The sequence below is a fragment of the Pleurodeles waltl genome, chromosome 5, assembly GCF_031143425.1.
Source record: "Pleurodeles waltl isolate 20211129_DDA chromosome 5, aPleWal1.hap1.20221129, whole genome shotgun sequence".
In the NCBI taxonomy this organism is placed as follows: domain Eukaryota; kingdom Metazoa; phylum Chordata; class Amphibia; order Caudata; family Salamandridae; genus Pleurodeles; species Pleurodeles waltl.
In genome coordinates, this window is record NC_090444.1 from 1,146,822,193 (window position 1) to 1,146,842,706 (window position 20,514).

Here is a 20,514-nt window from a genome sequence, read left to right on the forward strand (position 1 = left end):
AAGCTGATGTTGATGAGTCCACACTACTGTCTTCAACTTCTTTTCTCCTCCTCACCATTATGTTGTGAATTGCATGTACACAGAGAGGGCTCCAAAGGCAAGTTTTTAGATAAGGATTTCATGATGAATTAATTAGCACAAATGAGCTCATTAAGCAGCTTCCGCTCTTTTCAGCAATCCGTCTCCCACTCTGAAAATGGCAACTATCATTCGAGAACAGGAACACAGAACCCAGCGAACACTAGAATGATGCATCCAGGTAATCTAATCATAGGAACATGTAAACACATCCTTTCAATAAGTCAAAGTCAGGGTAAGTCAGATACACGCCATAAATTCACCTGTGCTCACCCTCTCGTAGCGTGACACAGAGCAGGCAGACTTACCTTAAGAGACAATGGCCCTCATTATGACCTTGGCGGGCGGCTACAGCCGCCCGCCAAGATCTGACCGCCGTGCGGCCGCCAATGCGGCCACACCCCCGCCGCGGTTATTAGGAGATCCCCGCCGGGCCGGCGGGCGGAAACTTGGTTTCTGCCCGCCGGCCCAGCGGGGATCTCGGCTGCAACATAGGAGCCGGCTCCAAATGGAGCCGGCGGTGTTGCGGCCGTGCGACGGGTGCAGTTGCACCCGTCGCCCTTTTCACTGTCTGCATAGCAGACAGTGAAAAGCTGCATGGGGCCCTGTCAAGGGGCCCCTGCACTGCCCATGCCAGTGGCATGGGCAGTGCAGGGTCCCCCAGGGGCCCCACGACTCCCTGTACTGCCAGCCTTTTCCTGGCGGTTCAAACCGCCAGAAAAAGACTGGCGGTCGGGGACTCGTAATCCCCTAGGCAGCGCTGCTAGCAGCGCTGCCCAGGCGGATTATCACCACTGGGTCAAATGTGGCGGAATACCACCCGCCCCGGCGGTGCGACCGCGGCGGTTCTGCTGCGGTCGTAATACCCCAGGAAGCATTGTCAGCCTGTTGCCGGTGCTTCCGTCATTTTAGCCCTGGCGGTCTCGTACCGCCAGGGTCAAAATGACCCCCATTGTGTGAAGTATTTGTGCAACAATGAACACAGTAAAAGCAGTGAAAACACCACACAAAAATAATCCACACCAGCTTAGAAACATAGAGCTTAATTTAATGAATAAAACAATACCAAAATTACAAAAATCCAATAAGTAGAAGTTGTTAAAATATGAACTTTCAAGAAACTCTGAAAACGTAGTGTTTAGAAACTTAAAAGAGTCAACCAGGGCTATCTGGTTGCGCTAGACTGGAGTAAATCCAAAAGTTCAGGCTGATTGCAATGGAGCGTGAGCTAGTTCTAGGGACCAACTTTGTCCAGCTAAAACAGTACCTTGTATGGAGGGTTGCATCGACGTTGAGGATCCAATGCGAGGAGCAGAGGAGACTATGTGAAGGCGGTGCGTCGGTTCTGATCTGTAACATCATAATTGAGCCATGCAGTCCTTGTTGCATTGTCCTTGCTGTGCGGTATTGAACCTTTTGTGACAAAGGGATGCATTGGGACTGGGGGTGATGCGCCGGTTCTGAGCCGCACAGTGGGTGCTATGATGTCTGTCCTCAGTGGCAGCAGTGATGTGTCAGTGTTGAGGAGCGATGCAGTAGATCCAATCGGTGCAGTGGCGGCGCTGCATGGACTTCTGTTGAGAATAGCTACAGAACTCTCTTCCAAGGGCCCAGGACTGGACTGGCACCACTTGACAGGGTAGGACTCACTGGTGACAAAATCCAGAAGCTGTAACAAAGTGGAGTGAAGTCTTTGATGCCCCTGAGACTTCAGAACAGGAGGCAAGCCAGCAAGCCCTAATAGTCCCTTTGTTTCTAGAGATGAAGAGATACAGGTCCAGTACTTCTCACTCCCAGGCAAGGACAGCAGCAGGCAGCAGGGCAGGCACAGCAAAGCAGGAGTCCAGCAAAGTCCATCAGAGTGACAGTCCCATTAGCAGCACAGCAGTACTTCTTCCTGACAAATTGTCCTCAGGTCCAGAAGTGTACTGATTTGATGTTGTCTGGGGTCCAGTACTTATACCCAGTTCTGCCTTTGATGTGGGAGAGACTTCAAAGAGAGGTCTTTGAAGTGGACAAAGTCCCTGGTCTTTCTTCCCTGGCTCTAGACACACTCCACTGGATTATGCAGCCTTTTGTGAGGGCTCAGGACACAGCCTATTCAGGTGAGTCAGCTCCTCTCCCCCATCCTGCCCAGGATGACCCATCAAGATGTTAATTTCCCATCAGGATATGAATGACCCATCAGTCAAACCTAGCTCCCTTTGTATGTGGCTGTCTAAAGGGAATGCCCAGGAGCCCAGTTGTCACTCACCTGTCACCTACACACATACACCTAGACGTGTATTCAGAGACAGGCAGAGGCACAGAATAGCTAAAGTAAAAAAATGCCATCTTTCTAAATCTTCATCTTGCAATTTAAAATCAACCATTATCATCAGTTGTGATTTTAGATTGTGAGTCCAGAGACACCAAACTCGAAATATCTACCTGGATCTAATAGTAAATTCCACTTATAAAATGTAATTAGGCAATCCCAATGTTAACCTATGGGAGAGATAGGTCTTGCAGTAGTGAAAAATGAATTTAAGAGTTTGTCTCTACCTGGACATGTAAAACTGAAAAGTACAAGTCCACCTTTTTAAATACACTGCTCCCTGCACTTGGGGCTGTCCAGGGCCTACCTTAGTGGTGATGTATATGTAGCAAAAGGAAATGTTTGGGCCTGGGGAGAGGATTAACTTTCCAGGTTGACATGGCAGTTTAAAACTGTACCCACAGGCTCTGCAATGACAGGCCTGAGCCATGTTTGAAGGGCTACTGAAGTGAGTCGCACATCAGTGCTGCAGGCCCACCAGTAGCATTTGATTTATCGGCCCTGAGCACACTTTACTAGGGACATTTATGTAAATTAAATATGCCTTTTGTGGATAAGCCAATGCTATCATGTTTTAGGGAAAGAGCACATGCACTTGAGGACTGGTCAGCAGTGGTAAAGTGCACAGAATTCTAAAGCCAGCAAAAATGTGGTCAGCAAAACAGGCAGTCAGAAGGCAAAAAAGACAGGGAAAACCACGTCAAGGATGCCAGGTCTAGCAACTTGTAATACAAGAATATGACAAGGCTCTTTAGGGCCTTTAGGACGTCTTTCTAGTGTCTTCCTTGATTACCCGAACAAAGGACAACTCCTCCCAGTAGCCACAGTGTGTTAGGGGAAGGAAGACTCATTTTATATTGATTAGGCATTACATGACATTACAGAAAAAGACGTTGACACCATTTTGAATTGGGAACTTCAGGCTACAAACACTGGGAAAGCCAACATCTTGATGGGAATACACTTACAGCAAGTGAGACGCAGTGCCTATGAGAATGGTGGTTTCCAGTATTGGCATGTGTAGGAAGCCCTGTGTTTGCCATCCATTCTTCTGCACTTCCCAGCTTTTTCCTTAGTCCAGCACTCCACGTGATACATGGATTAACTATTCTGTCGACCATAGAAGTTCAAAGACCTCCACTGGCTGTGCAGAATTAAAGATGACTGATCACCATGTGCCAAGTGCCAGGACCCTAAATGTGTTGTTTTTCCTTCCATGGTTGCGAGGTCAAGTGAGTATGCTGCCAGTCCTGCTGAATGTGGTCCTCACATGTAACAAGTGATGGTGGGCCCAAAAGATAGACGGTAATTTTTTCTGAGACTGTCAAAACTTCTTTCAGGTTGCACGCATTATGCCTCAGGTGTTAACAATTGCCATTTATTACAGCTTACACTGCTTCACAAAAAATTGGTTCTCCTTATTTGACATGAGAAAAAAGAATCAATTTAGGACTTGTTGTAGTGTCCTTCTGGTAAGCGTTCTTTTGTAGATATGTAAATATGTAGAATGTTGGGATGATGAATTTGATCAGGAAAGGCGATAGAGCGAGCATTGGCAGTTGCTGACAGGCTGTATTGCTGTTGGTGTCAATAAAATGCTTGATTACATTTTGTGTTTGCGAGTCTTGCTACACAAATTGGCGACGAGACAGAGGAGCAGTGACCGAACCACATGTGTTGCTGGAGGAAACGAATCGCAGAAGGGTAATTAAGTTTCAACTCAAGCATTCTACTTGTATCTTTAGCTCTCAGCAGATTAACTGCGCATTTTCAGAATTATATATTGAAAGAAGAGCTGGCTGGGAAGATTAGTTTGACTTCTGCTGGGTGTTCAAAAGTTGTTTTTTCTTCCCGACTGAGAAAGTGGGTGCTCAAAACTGAGCTTGAGCCCAGAGGTGTTCATGTGCATTGGATTCTATTGCAGGACCGAGGCTCTGATTATGCTTTCTCTATCTTCAATACTCCAAAATAGCAGCCAATCACAAAACAGTGAAACATACATCAGCAAACTACGGCCCAGAGTTAACAAAAGTTAACGCCACCTTTGCGTCATTTTTTCACATAAAATCAGTGCTAACCCAGCGCCATATTTAGATTTTGTTTGCTAGAGCAGTCAAGCATAAAAATTCCTGAGTTAGCCTCATTTTTTCAGAGCGCCACCTCACCTTGCATCGTCGACAATGATATGCAAGGGAGGCGTTTCCTCACAAAAAATGACACTAGCTGGCTAGCGCCATATTAAGAAGCCAATGGAAAAACAACGCACGCATAGGACCAGGTCCAAAAAATGACGCTAATTCCAATTAGCTTCAAAATTGTAAAGCCTGGTCAGACCAAGCATTAAAAAGAGCCCCAACCACAACTATATAAGGGACACACACACATAAGGAACACTAGCAAGCAACTGGAGAACATGTACCTGTTACTACTACAGCTCGGCACCCGGAGAAGATGACAGCAACAATGCCAAATGCCACCACCACCACATTAGCAACCTCCAACACCACCACTACCGCCACAAAGGCAGCGCAGAAGGAGGGAGAGGATATTTTGCCAACGCGCATCCATCCTTGGCCCCAGGGAAGAAGAGGTGATCAGACTCTACCCTCTGAAGAGGGAGTCCAATGTACGGCTAATCCATCACATTGCTCCTGACATCACAGCAAGAGTGGAAAGCCACACAAATATACCATCCATCACCAGACTCCTGGTTGTCCTACACATGCTGGCCTCAAGATCTTTCCAGACCACTGCTGCCCAAGGGGGCGGTCTTTCCGAACCATCCCTTTCTGCCTTCCTTTCTATGGTCCTACGTTCCATCATCCGCCTCACACCCCACCACATCCGGTTCCCCAATACCCAGCAACTACAGCAGGAGAGCAAACAAGGATTCCATCAAATAATGGGTTCCCGCATGTGCTGGGTACAATGGACTGCCCCCATGTCCAACTTGTCCCTTCTGCTACAACGGAACACCTCTACAGGGACAGCAAACATACACACTCAATCAATGTGCAGGCCATTGTGGACCACCATGGAATATTCTCCAACATCCTTGCAAAATATCCCAGCAGCGTCCATGATGCCTATATCTTCAGCCAATCAATTATCAACTAAAGATTCCAGGATGGACAATATGGCAATGGCCTACTTGTAGGTAAGCCAGCATACAATTCATAACACAGACAACACACCAAACCTGTGGGACAAACAATACATACACCACATGAAACACACACGGACAGGGAAACACAGATGATCTGACAGAACATATCTCACCTGCAACACTACACAGCATTCAATGCACATCACCCTCACATATGCCCATATATACAATTGCACCACCTGACTGACACCTTACATGACAGACAAGTAGAGCTATGTCCTCTTTGCATACAAAACCGGGAGTCAAACCACTACATGTGTCCACTGGTTGACAACAAAATACAGATCCTTCACACATAACACCTACCAAGGAATAGCTCAGCTATGTGTCTTACATTGGCTATGTCACTGTCAAACAACTCACATATTGGCACTGCCCCACATATATCATGCTGTAGAAATCTGAGGCAGCACCAATATTTAATGCCACCCGAGTGGTGCCATCACCATCTACATATCACCAAAGCATACCTGATATACTCATTGAGGACAACATTCCCTTGTGTGGTGCATGATGCAGCACACATTGAAATTCAACATTGCCATCTTTGATAGATCGTGTGTAGGAATAAACACCTCACAGCACACCAACTATAAAAGCCATAAATCCCACATTTCCTTATCATGATACAAGGGTACCAACAGTGGACTGTGGCACCTGAACTACTGCTGATGTACTGGCAGAGCCCAGAAATGCATATGATTGAGGAGACATGGGTCTCAGCAGGACTGGACTGGTGATGCAGGGCAGGGCAGAGAAGCACATCATGCCCTGTTCTGTCCCACCGGTGTCTGAAAGCGCTTGCATGCATCACAATACATCCCCTACAACTATGTCACACTGTGCATATGAACCTTATGCACATACGCAAGCCAGCCAGTAATTAGCAACAACAACACTTTGTGCAAGGGAGGCATTTCAAGGGCAAAGGTTTGGGATTCACATGCAACACACAGGGCGAAAAACCTGTTTCATGGCACACAACACACAAAATAGGTACAAATTTACCTAAGATCACTCATCTGCAGGTCTAAAGTCTAGGGATTAAGGCCCACATGTTAGAAAAGTGGTGCAGCATACAAAGCAACGCCACTTTTCTTGCACCCCACGATGTGTGCACCGTATTCAATATACAGCGCACCATGGCGCAGAGTAGGTGTAATAGTGTCAAGATAATTGATGGTATTGATGGACTGTATAGGATCCTGCTCAGTACACAGGGGCCCTTTGAAAGCAATGGTGTGCCCCCTCTTAAGGCCAGCTCTGTGCAGGCGTTAGAAGTAACTGCAAACAATGATGCTTTGGAACCCCTTAGATTCCTCTGCACCATTTTTGCAGTCCCCCTATTGCATACATGATGACTGGCACATGCATAAAGTTGCACAAGGGGTTATAAAGTGTTGTACTGCATGCGCAGTGCCACTTTGTAAACATGGCGCCGTGATTTTGGCCTTGTTGGGCCACATTAGCATCAATCAAAATGACACTAAGGTGGCACAAGGAGGCGATAGGTCCTCCTAAATTTGGGCCTCAGGCTCAAATATAGACAAAACCACACATATTCTGCATGGGTGAACTGTCAGACCAGTATTTATTTAACAATCACCAGGTCCCTGAGGCACAACCCATGATAGGAAAGTGCACCACAACATACCATTACAACCATCCATCCAAACAGGAACACACACAATACCAGAAGCAAATAACAAATATGCATGTCTGACACATTTTCACACATTCCTAAGAGCAGATCAAGGTTATGGCATCCAGCAAGGGTCATGATCCCTTTTGGAAGTCCAACTACTGATGGTGAGCGGGCTTACAATGAAGGCCATAGAAGGACCAGGAATGTGGTGGAAAGGACATTTGGTCTTCTAAAATCCAGATTCAGGTGCCTAGCTCTTACAGGAGGAAGTCTGTTATATGCACCACCCCTTGTCTGCAAAATGATACTTGTGTGTGCTATTTTGCATAACATTTGGGTACGCACCAATGTCCCCTGGGACGAACAGGTAGATGTCCCCAATGAGGAGGATGACAACAATGATGCACAACAGGAGGATGGGAAACAACTAAAACTCTGCTGCTGGAGCATGCAGAAGTGAACACATTGTGCACAACCTTTTCTCATAGACACTCTCCTCTAAGATTCACCATTTAAATATTGCAGTAAAATCCCATTTACTCTGTTTTCTCATGGCGTACTCATTATCACCTTCACATACCATTCTTAACTTGACCATATCCCTGAGAGCATGACTACACCACAGCTGTTGTAAATAACTTTGGAACATAGGCCCAGATTTAAGTGGGCCCAGCGCCTCCTTGTGCAACATATGTGTAATTTTCTTTGATGCAATATGTGGCCCAATGAGGCTAAAATCGATGCACCAGATTTACAAAGTGGTGCAATGCATGCATTGTACCACTTTTTAACTGCTTGTGCCACAATGGACTTGCTCAGGCATAATGTAGGCAAGGGGGGGAGTACCCCCATTATGGGAGCTGCAAAAATGGTGCAGTGGAATTAAAGAGATTCCACTGCTTCATTTATTGCAGCTACTTTTAATGCCTGCTAAGAGCAGGTATTAAAAGGGGCACACCGATGGTTACAATGGGCCCCTATGTACTGATCAGGGTTAGGGCCACACTTTTGGCCAATAAATCTAAACAGTACATCAATAGAGTCAAAATAATAGACACTATTGCCCCCTACCCTGCCCCATTCTGTGCCTTATTTTCAATATGGCACACAGATGGTGGCCGTAGGGGGGCTCCAAGGGGGGCAAGAACCAGGCTGGCGGGAACGGGTGTCGTGGGGCCCCTTGGTGCCCCTGCAGTGCCCATGCCACTGGCATGGGCACTGCAGGGGCCCCCTAACAGAGCCCCACATTGATTTTCAGTGTCTGCTTGGCAGACACTAAAAATCGCGACGGGTGCAACTGCACCCGTCGCACACCAGCAACTCCGCAGGCTCCATTCGGAGCCGGCTTCCTCGTTGCTGGTGCTTTCCCGCTGGGCGGGCGGGCGGCCTTTTGGCGGTCGCCCGCCAGCCCAGCGGGAAAGTCAGAATGACCGCCACAGTCTTTTGACCGTGGTACGGTCTTTTGACCGCGGTACGGTCTTCTGGCGGTTCCCGCCAGGCGGGCGGCAACTGCCGCCCGCCAAAGTAGGAATGACCGCCCATGTGTTGAAATGTGCGCAATGCAATAATTGTAGCTATTTTAAACCCTGGTCTCAAATGATGCTTGTGCCAGGCATGATGAATGCAAGGTGTGTATTCCTGCGGTAGGAGGCACACAAAAAAATGAGCATTTAAATCTACTAGTTTCCTCTGCGCCATTTTTGGAGTGCACCTGAATGCGTGCCCAAGGCAGGTTGGCTAAATGACAATCCCATTGTTTTCAATATGCCTATTTTCACTTAGCAGGTTTGGCACCTTCATGAATGGTGCAAGGTATTCTAAGTACCAGCATGATGTCATAGTTTACAACGTCAGTGTCCTAACATGCGCCATGGTGCATCATATGTCAAATATGGCACACACATGGTGGAATTATGTGGTGATAGTAAGGGGTTGAAAATGGTCACACATCTCAGTGCTTGCTCCATTTTCACATAGATATACTACTAAGTACTAAGCTTCTGTCAATTGACAGTATCCTGTCCCCAAAGAATTTGTAACATATGTATGTGAGACATCTTTGTATGGGTGAATCCCATATGTGTAAATGTTGGTGTGGGCTAAATATGTCTGTCTGACTGATGGTATAGATGCCAGTTGGTCATTCCTAAAACTAAGTTGACTAGGTCACTCAGCTGAACAAGTGGTATGAGTAACAGTTGTCCATGCTTTCCTTTGTTCAGCAATCACACAGCTATGTCTTCCTGTCATGTCTTGCAGGTGGGCGTCCGCCCTATACTATTGGCGAGGTTTCCCGATTTGAAGACCGCAATGTAGCCAGTAAGTGTCACCTTGTACGTCACATGTGTAGATCAAGGGTTGTGCAAGAAAGAGTATGATGTGTGGAATGCCATGTTCAAATGGCATGTGTATCAATTAAGACACCATCCTTGGGTATCAACATCATGTCTAATGGTATGTTGAGGATGTGGAATGAGTTGAATGATGCACAGCTGCAAACGTGTGCTGCAATGGATTAGTGAGTATTTGGAAAAGGTAAATATGCCCCCAAACACAGTGATGTCAGTCAAGATATGTGTCAGAGGTGTGGGCTTTCAGAAATGTATGGATGTTGACAACATATTAGTCACAGCACGTTATTGCACTGTGTGTCACACATTGCACATATTTACCTGGACATGGTACAATTTATGTACATGAGTTGAAGTCTCCAAGGGGCTTATCAATGAGATACTTGCACCATCGGTGATTCACTACTCTACAGAAATGAAGTGAGGCACTGGCCGTGGAAGCAGCTTTTTGAGAAGGCCAAGAGTCAGTTGGGTACACATAGAGATTTTAGCTCATCTCAAGATGGATGCGTGGCATGTCTACGGATTGTAGCAAACACGATGTGTGCATAAAAACATACATGAGCTAACAATCATGATGATTGTGAGCGAAAATGGTCAATGTGCTACATTAGATAGCCGTTATCCCAGCAATATGAACAATATATCGTAGATGCTTGGGAGGCAGATTGGTATACACTTTGGTCTTAACATTGCTTTCGGATGTCTTGTGGATAACATGTGTCATCAGAAGAAGCTGTTTCCATTGCATGCTTGTTCTTCCTCTACCCAATGCAGTTTTTGATAACATGTTTTCCTCATATTTTAGCAGCCACAATGACTCCAGCACAGAAGCATGCATTTGAAAAGAGGCAGAGTGATTCAAACACATCTGTGAGGTCCAAAATTTACAGGATGTTGCAGGATGGGCAAAAGGTACAGAAGGGCGAACACATCGGGGTTGTGGAAGGGGTTTCCACACGGAGGACCAGTAGCAAACTCAAAGAAGAGTGTGACCTCAACGCAGAGGGTCACGGGTGCCTCAGCAGGTCACGCCCCCTGCAAATCCACTGCCTGTAAAACACTGGCATCCCAACAACAGCCACCAGCAGCTGCCACAGGCAAATATGCGCAAGGACATGGTGGAAGTGAAAGCAAGGTTGGCCAAACTGGAGCAGGACAATGCAAGTAACAATAAACTCTTGAAATACATCAAGAAGAAGCTGTAAGTGTGGACGGGGTCCCCTTCCAAGTACCTTCCCTTCCCCTAGTGTCCATTGTAAATAGTTTTAGTGGGTTTTAGGTGGGTAGGCATAGGTTAAGTAGCATAGTGTAGGTAATAGTTAGTATAGTTAGGAGGATAGGGTTTTGGAATTGTTTTTGTTTGGGGGCGTTTAGGTATAGGGGTATATGTTTAAAAAAAGTAACAAATTTAACAAATACAGAAATATATATATTTGATTAGACAGTAGCTTTAGTTAGTCTATGTTTAGCTTTAGTTCATGTTGTCCCACACATCTACTGTCTCTTAAGAGGGGTGAAGGGCCAATGTTTTGCGTGGCATCACATGCATAAGATAAGTTTAGATTAGTATAGATAGCTGAAGGAATAAGTTAAGATAAGTTAGTATAGGTTAGGTTAGTGAAGGTTAGTGTGTAGTTTAGGTTTTTTAATAGGTAGTGTATCTTAGTGATAATAAATCTGGTTAGTTTTCAACAAGATGGTGTCCATGATGATTGATTATCTGGGTGTTATCATGTCTGCACTGGCCACGTTAGACAAATGCCTTTGGGTATGCATTCAGTATTGATTTACATGTGTAACTATGTGTATGCCCTATAACCAAGGACCTTTCTGATTGGCAGTGGTATGACATCAGCTACTCAATACACTTTTCTGTGTAGTTCCTGGCACTCGGTTTGTGGATGGATATAAATTCTGAGATAGGTAATCATGCAACATCTATTGTTTGTGTTAAGTTCTGTAACATTAATTCTTGAAACGTTTAGCACATTGCACTCCACCTCATTTGGGTAATGGAAACTGGCACACAAACGATTTCCTCTCACAGTCTGACATATGCCTATTCCAGACACTTGTGTTCTGAACCACACATGCCAAATGTGAACTTGCATGGTACCTGTATATCACATGTTTGGAAAACTCAGACATTTTATCATAGTCCACAATACTATCAGTCACCTTAATCATGTTTGGGTCTATGGGTGTGGCTTTGTGTCAGACAGAAAGCCACCCTTGTTCTTTTGATCTGTGGTTATTGTTCTAACTTCATTCTATGCATACATTGGAAACAGTTTATGGATCACAGCAAAGTACAGTACATATGTGATAATTGAAATGTATATACATGTGCAAGTTTTGTATTAGATGATTTACAGGGCACAGTTCACTGACCCCAAGAGAAATCCCAAGCCTTTGAATGTCCAGGCAGAGTCCAGGGGTGAGGGACATGTCATGAGACACGTGTCGGAGAGGTGAGCATCAGTGAGAAGGTGTCCAATTTGACAAAAGGTAGGAATTGAGACTGTGGCAGACCAGGCATGACGAGTCAACAGTGATAGAGTGAAGAGGGCAAGTTGGCAGCTGTCACTATACTGGCATGATCTTAATCACAGAACTAAAGCGATACTGTCCATGTGATACAGACTGAAGCTACCGGGTGTTTTTTTTACTGAATGTATTTCCTTCCACATCTTCATCCTCTGACGTGTGTGGTGCCTCCTGTGCCATGGGTAGTATTGTTTTGAAGTTGAGGGGGGCACACACTCATCAGGGGATTGAGATTTGGAAGCAATGGTCCTGACTGCTGCCATTTGTAGGAAAGCCAAAGGCATCACTGGAGCTAGGATGAACTGCTGGTTTCGCAACACAGCAGCTACATCACGGTGGTAGGCAGCCATGTTTTCAATGAGGGAGGCCAGATCGCACTGCATGGACTCCAGAAAATTTTGGATGGCTCCCAGCCTGTTGTCAATCATGCTGCTGCCACCTTGGGAGGGCAGTTATTCCAGCCTCTGCCTCAGGACAGCAGCTGTGTTGGCCAGGGAGTGCTGGAGTCCATGTAGCAGACAGTGGGTGCCTCTGATGGCAGCAGAGTTGTCCTTATTTGGACTGAGGCACCTCTGCACTCCCTCTAGGCTGCCTGCCATGGTCTCCATCCCCACCCACACTTGTTGTGCCAGCTCCCGCTGGATTCCTACAGCTGTCCTCTGAAAGGTAATAACTAGGTCCTCAGAGTCCATGGCTGTGGCTGGACTGGTCGGTACAGAGTGTTTGTTGTTGGGTGGTTCATTTGGAGACCCCGCAATACTGTGTGTCCTCCCTATGACTGGAGATGGTGTCTGGAACGAACCCAGGACTTACTGGAGAGTGTCAACATTGATGGTCGTCATTTGGTCATCCAGATCATCAGAAAAATCCAGGACAGGCAGCTCTGCAGGAGGTAAGTCTTAATCGTCCGCAATGGGATAATGAAAGGTCAATATTGGACTGTGATGGCTGTTGACACGAGTCACCATTTACTTGCTACTTGTGGCTTTGTGACATGGTACAGGCCACACATCAAGGCACACATTTATGGACCCGTAGTGCTACAGTGTGCCACTTGAGCATCATTTCAATGGAGTCACCATTTGACAATCTGCCAGTCCATATTCCCCAGTGAGTTACCCCACCTTGATTGCCTTATCGTAGTCTTTTGCATATGTTCCACTTTCATTGATTTGACTGTGTTACATATGCATGCCATGGGCATTGTTAGCGATTTGTGCACACACCACAAATGGAGATGTACAGACTACTTAGCATTTGTTTTTTAGATATTTGAGTGAATCACTGACTTCTTTGCCACCCTACGTGTGTTGTTGGAGTGATGAAAGGGTCAGAGATGTCAACATACATCCTCCTAGCCACTTTGAATCATGTGTCCAGCATCCTGCATCACCGATTGTGAGATTCAGCCACTTCATGTGTATGTGTGCAAATAGGAATTCCTCCCTTCTTGCAGAACAACACTCATCCATGCATTGCAGGTTTCCTTGTTGCAGAGCTGCAAGGATGCCTGAATCTCTGTAAATAGTTTTGTTTTGCTGGAAGGTAGACCTTCTTGTTTGCACACATACACAGATGGTGGTCCATCATTACGTTGTGTTGTGCAGGATGCTGAACGCATGACTCAAAGTGGCTAGGGGGATGCATGTGGAAAGCCCACTCACTTCCATCAGTCAGACAACACATGTGAGGTGGCCTGAGGACGTTACACATTTTAAGGCTTGTTGATGTGTGGATGCATCATATTTGGACACTGCATCAGAGGTGACATTGTAGTTGTAGTACTAGTGACTGGCATTGTTGTAATCCTGTGGTGGACTACTTTAAATGGGTGTTGAAATCATCATCAGTCATTGTAAGTGGCAGACAGCATTCCTGTTAGTTGAATTTGCAGGATGTGTGCCTTCCTGCACATGTGCATTGGGACCGATAAGAGGGACACCCCTACACCATGCAGTTTATCTGGCAAAGTTGGTATTGTCTGTCATATGTTTTGACATAAACAAGGTTGATAAAGTAATGCTTTGACTATCTCTGACAAATATACATCCCTGCACATTTGCATGATGCAGCACAGCACAGCAAGCTGAGCTGTTGCACTGCGTCTTTCATCATATATGGGTACATATGTGACACAAAATCCTGACACAGACATCATAGTGCTCTACCAATGCATCGTTTTGTTTCTGTACACTCCAGTGGTGGATAATAGTAGCTCATAAGTACCAGGCCAAGGTAAGGCACCTTGCATACCTTATCCTGTCCTACATATCATTTTCCCCTCTCACACATGACACTGTATATAGTAGGCATTCCATGTGCATATTTGGGATCTTCCCATGCAACATGTGTGACCCACCCAGCTTCTGATGCCTTTACAAATTTTGCACATCTGTCTTTAGTTCAGTGTAGTCCAGGAACTCACGGGTGGTGTGTGAGTAACAAGTAGGTACGTTATAAGTTTGTATTTTTAAAGATTGTAGTTGTTCATTGTGTGTTGCATTGTGCATCACACATAGGACAAACGTTCTGTGTGTTTAATACATTGATCCCAGACCATCTTTTTTCTAGCAGCACCCTTGCCCCTGCCAATAACACCATGGGACCACTTTATTTACATTACTGGTCACCATGGTGGACATTTCCCCAGTAGTCTCATGATTTGTTTCACTATTGTGTTGCTTTACTGCATTGGCACCATATATGATGTAACTAGTGCAGCAAAGCACAGATAGGTCCATTGCTTAGAATAATTGCATCACTTTCACATATGCCCTTGGCAGGCCTAAAAAATTAGGTTTGCAGATAGCATAGTGCAATCTTTATGGAATGTTTGCCCCATTTCTTCTTCCCTCCCTGCGTAAGAAATATTTCCTTGGATACATCATATATGGCACAGGCATTTTGTGGTGGAAGGATGTACAAATTGGATCTATGCATGTATCGTGTGACTTTGTTAAGGCAGCACAAGGAGAATGGGTGGCTTGAGTCCACATTGGCATCACAAGATATGATGATTATGTTGCAGTAAGGGCTTGTAAATATGTGCCTCTAGTGACACAGTGAGACCACTTGATGTTATGCATGAAGGTGTCCCTTTGTGAACAACACCAACCATTTGAGTGCACAGGCTACCTTGTTACTTGGTGACATGGAAGCTGCTTGTACGGCAGCACAGATGATGATCACAGACATGCCCCATATGTTATGACTAATCACTTTTGTGGCCATTCCCAATGGTGCGTGGAGGCGTCTCGCAGTTCTGTGCAGCAAGTGTTGTACATGTTGCCCAATGAGTGTTACACATGGGCAGGTGGTTCAGTTGCAACAGTGTAGGGATTGTTGTGTGGGTTGTGTAGTGATCTTTGCATATAGGGGTTAAGGTGTGAGTGCATTGGAAGAGTTTGGGCATTATTGTATCCCGATGCAAGCCGTTTGCATTCATTCAGTGTGTCCTAGGTGCCTCCCCCTTCTGCCACTTGTTAGTTTCAGTTTCAAGATTGTCTCCCACTGCAACTTACCCTGCATTTGTGGTAGTCTTGGAAGTCTGCGCTGTTCAGTCCTGCGACTCCGGTAACCAGCTCATCTGGGATGACCGCTGTCACCATCTCCTCCAGCTCATCCAGGTCCTCCTGTGGCGCGGGACTTCCACCTCCGGTCTGCAGTGCTGCCTTTTGGTTCCTGGCCAATTTCTCTTTAGTTTTGTACGTGCAATTCTGGTAGTGCTTCTTACAATCAGTGATTGTCCTCTTCACCTCAGCCACACCGTTGAATTTGTTGACGATGACTACCATATGTCCTCCTTCCTACCTATTGGCAATTTGGAGGTGACAAAGAGCTGGTGCTGGTGCTCCATCACCTCTCTGACCAAGATGTAATTATCCTCCTCACTGAAGCAACACTTCCGCTTCCTTTTCTCATCCTGGGATTTTGCTGGTCCATTCTTGCTTATACTGGGCTGGTTGGGATCTCTCTGGGGTCTCTTCTGTCCTTCATTCTCCATCTTGGGTCCTTGTTTTCTTTTTTTCTTTCTGCCAGGATTTTTTTTACTCTAATGATCACAATTATATATAAAATGTGCCACTAGTCATGCTAATGCCTCTTTTGCAGCATTAGCATTGTTTTTCTTTACGTGTCACAAAGGTTGGCCTAATTTGTATTTAACGCTAACCTTTCCTTAGTGCCATGGTGCGTCGTTTTCTAAATACTACGCACGCATGGCGCAAGGAAATGTCGTTGGCGGGCACTAATTTGTTTTGATGTACAACTGCAATAGTGCAGTTGTGCGTCATTTTTCTTAAATCTGGCCCCACATTTCCCCAGAGGTTTTGAACAACGCCTCCATCATAGTCCACCAATAGTAACAAGACATAACCTACAAAACAGTGAAGCACCATCTTGACTGCCTCTTTCCTTGGTGCTCCGCACTCAAGATAAGTATTTCACCGTTTTCTAGTTTATGCAATACCATATTGTGTGATTATTTGCTTCCTACATGCTTATATTTGCTGCTCTCATAGTGCTAAGTTTATGTTAATATTACTTTGATTTTGCAGGCCCGTTATGCGCTCTGCACTTTCAGGTGCTTTTAGCGTGACCACCTTCTGGTCTGCGTTCTACTTCCACCCGTTGGTGCGTGTTTCACATTTTTCATTCCCCACATTTGTCCCAATCATCATCAGTCTCCTTTGCGCTCTAGTGCATCTGCCGACTGTTCGGCAGCTCCTCATGGGAACATTTACGTGTGCATAGCTCTTTTGGGCTACACATGCACAAATTGTGAAGTTGTCAACGCGTGCTTCCTTTTCACTCAGTGGCTTCACGGAATACTTCTCACTGGTGCCACTGTACCCGGGCTGAAATAATAGGGCGTTTCCTGCAGACAGCAAAGAGACTTTGGGGCATTTTGCCTATGTTTTCATGACATTCTTCTGATTTAAGGAGTTTATTCTCCTTTGATAAGGAATAATAATTTTTTGAACTGCTGTTATAGTAATAGCTTAGTGGCCTACTTCCAGCTTGTTGCTCCCTTTGACACCCTTCATATCTGAGTGCTGGGGTTGTCATAATTATTATCAGTGTCTAGTTTCCTCCCCCTTTTTTCATTCTCGAGGCTTGTTTTCCTCTGAGGACCATAGAATACAAGATTTTCCTTCCCTCTTGTGGCCATGTCTGAATATGAGTCTTTTGACCAAGGCCTTAAGGCTTATGGATCCAATGAGGACGAAGATTATTATTATGATGATGGCTTTGTAGAAGTCATTGACCAGTCAGTCTAACGCTCCCAGGACAAAACCCTTTTTTCAGCCCTTCAATCCCTTTCAAAAAGACTTAATGAACTCTCTGGCTGTGCAGACATTCCCTCTCTTACCCCTCCTGCGAACTCCTCCCAAACTCCAGATCTAACCACTGAGTCTTCCTGGCCGCAATTCAGGTGCCCTTATCAAGTTATCTCAAGTAGGTTTGGTGGAACACACTTACATTAACAAGAAGCACTCCTAATCTCCTCTGACATCCCGAGACACTGATAGAGATTCAGATACCTCTTTTCCAGTCACCAGTCCAGGACCACTAAACATTCCAAAAAAATTTAAACATCCATCCCCTTCCTGTCCCATCCCTCTTCCCTCCAACCCCTTCAATTTTGAACCCTCTGACATTATTCATCCCAGATCCTCAGAATGGGTCTCGCCCCTGCTGTGGCAGATTACGTTCAACAGCATTTCCGCAAAAGTTTTAAGAAAGAAGGCCGAGTCAGCGGAGCGCCCAGACCCTACCTTCCCCATAAGACTGCCCAAACTCCGGACATTGATTCTAACATACTAATCTTTCTAAGGAAATTTGCCAAGGATCCAAAAAAGGAGACAGACAGAGCCCTCAGAGCTTGTCAGTATAAGGTTCTGGACATTTCAGGCCCCTTAGCAGAAATTCTCTGGTCCTCCACACTCAAGATATGGGCACCCCCATCAATCCGGATATACCAGCAGGGTGGACCCAGCGTGCTGTCTGTCTGCTGGGCAGCGCCAACTGTGTTCTAGCTTCTGAAAGGAGGAAATCAGTGCTTTGGAGGATTGACCCCCAACTGGTAAAATTGGCCACTGCTTACCAGGTCCCTTAGCTGAAGGGCAACTTTTTGGAGATGGATTTGTCAAGGATCTTTGCAAATTCGTAAATACCTTCGCTTCTCTTGATAAGGTGCAGATTTCAATGAAGAAGTTGTTTAACCCCCTTTTTGGCAGGGCTGGCCGTGGCAGAGGACGTCTGACCGGCTGCTTCAACCAACAAGTTCCTCAAGAGGATTTGTTTACAGACATAGAGGTAACTGGCAAGACCCAGCCCAGGTGGACTTCTTCTCCTCCAGGTCTAGAGACTTCTGAGGAAGATACAATAGAGATGTCAATAGGGGTAACCAAGCCTCCAACTCTCAGTCAACAGGTAATGACTCTTCTTCTTTCAAATCTTCCATTGGGGGACAGACTACATAATTTTGCACACAATTGAGAAAGCATTTCAACAGATTCTTGGGTGTTAGACACAGTTCAATGTTAAAGTATAGAACTCTTTCAAATTCCTGTGTAAACATCCCAACCCCCTCCCCTCCGTTTTCCCAACTAGACATGAATTTCATGGACTCCGAATGCAAGAACTTTTGACAAAAAAGGCTATTTTATCAACTTTGCCTTATCCAAAGGGATTTTGGAGCAATGTGTTTTTTTCCAGAAAAAGGGTGGAGGTCAGAGACTGGTTCTCAAACTCAGAGAATTAAACCCCTGGGTGATCTACCGCCATTTCAAGATGGAGGATATTCACCTACTGTGAGATCTCCTTCAAGAGAATGATTGGATGGTGTGCTAGATCTCAAAGATGTATACCTGTCAGTCTCTATTTTTCCTCATCTCAGGCATTATCTTCATTTTCAGTGGAGAAATCAATGGTACCAGTATCTCTCCCTTCCTTTCAGGCTTTCTTCAGCTCCTTGGGCATTCACAAAAATCATGGAACCAGTGGTAGAACGTCTAAGGGAGATGGGAGTTTGCATGATCGTCTATACGGATAACATGATTCTGATGGCACGACAAGACACAACTATTGATGCATCTGTCCTGGGCAGTGTCCCTGCTGCAGGATTTGGGGTTTGTAATCAATTTCTAAAAATCCATGATGATTCCTTTTCAACAGGTAGAATTCTTGGGATTTCAAGCAGACTCAGTCAAAACCCACCTTCTTCGTCCCCACACAAAAGTGAAGGCTATCAAATGAGAATTGAAGACAACTCTGTGCAAACAGATGGTATCTTTGAGATCCCTAGCACGGATTGTGGGTCTGTTAGCTTCTTGTATTCAAGTAATCTTCCCAGGTCCATTACATTATAGGGTTCTTCAACGCCTGAGGATTCATTACCTTCAAAAAGGTCTTTCTTATGATGCTTTAGTTCCTTTATCTCCCGAAGCTCAAGACAAACTCCAGAGGTGGCTCCTCCACATGGAAGCTTAGAATGGCACATGAGAATCCCATTAGCCACTGATAACGCTCCTTGAATCACAGACCATGGTTTATCCAGCTGCATACTCTTACCAGATTAAATTACTTCTATAATCTTAGAGAGGACAGGATCCTTTCCAACCTTATCTTTCCACTCACCTTCTTCAGTGGCCCCTGATGTAACCTCACACACACTTATTTGTATGTCCTGAAAGTCATCCTGAATATCATCCAACATTGACAGGTTATCTGGACCAGGAATATATTCATCTAAAAAATTGTAATCTTGTAAAGAAATAACCCACCTCTTGATCCAGGAAGAGATGGTATGAAGTAATTTTCTTTACTTCTATCAATGGTTTGTAAACTGATCTCACAGTAAATTCTAGACCCCACACCACATTTCTAAATTTGCCAAGAATCCAATTGTAAAAAGCTGGGTTGTTGGTTGAATTGGGTGTGAGCCTTGGTGAAGCAGTAAACACAATCCTTGTCAGCATAAGACACATGCAAACCCCAAATTAATCTTTGCTCAACCCCCTGGTAACTTGGCACCGAGCAATCAGGCTTAACGTAGAGGCAATGTGTAAAGTATTTGGTCAACACTTTAAACAGTAGCACAGTGAAAACACGCCACAAAAGGAGCCCACAACAGAGTTAGAAAATAGAGTAGATTTTAATAAACAAAACAATAAAAACCACAAAAATCCAACTAGTAGAACTGGAGATATTGAATTTTAATATTTATTTAAAGATTGTGCCCAAAAACACAAAATGTTATTGGGGACATCTGGTCACGCCAGACCAGGGCAAAGACATGAGTTCAGACCGACTGTGATGAGCCCGGGCCTGCTACAGGGACCCAATAAGGCTTGCTGGACAAAGTGCCTTAAATCCCGGTTGTGGAGCATTGCGTGGATCCGCA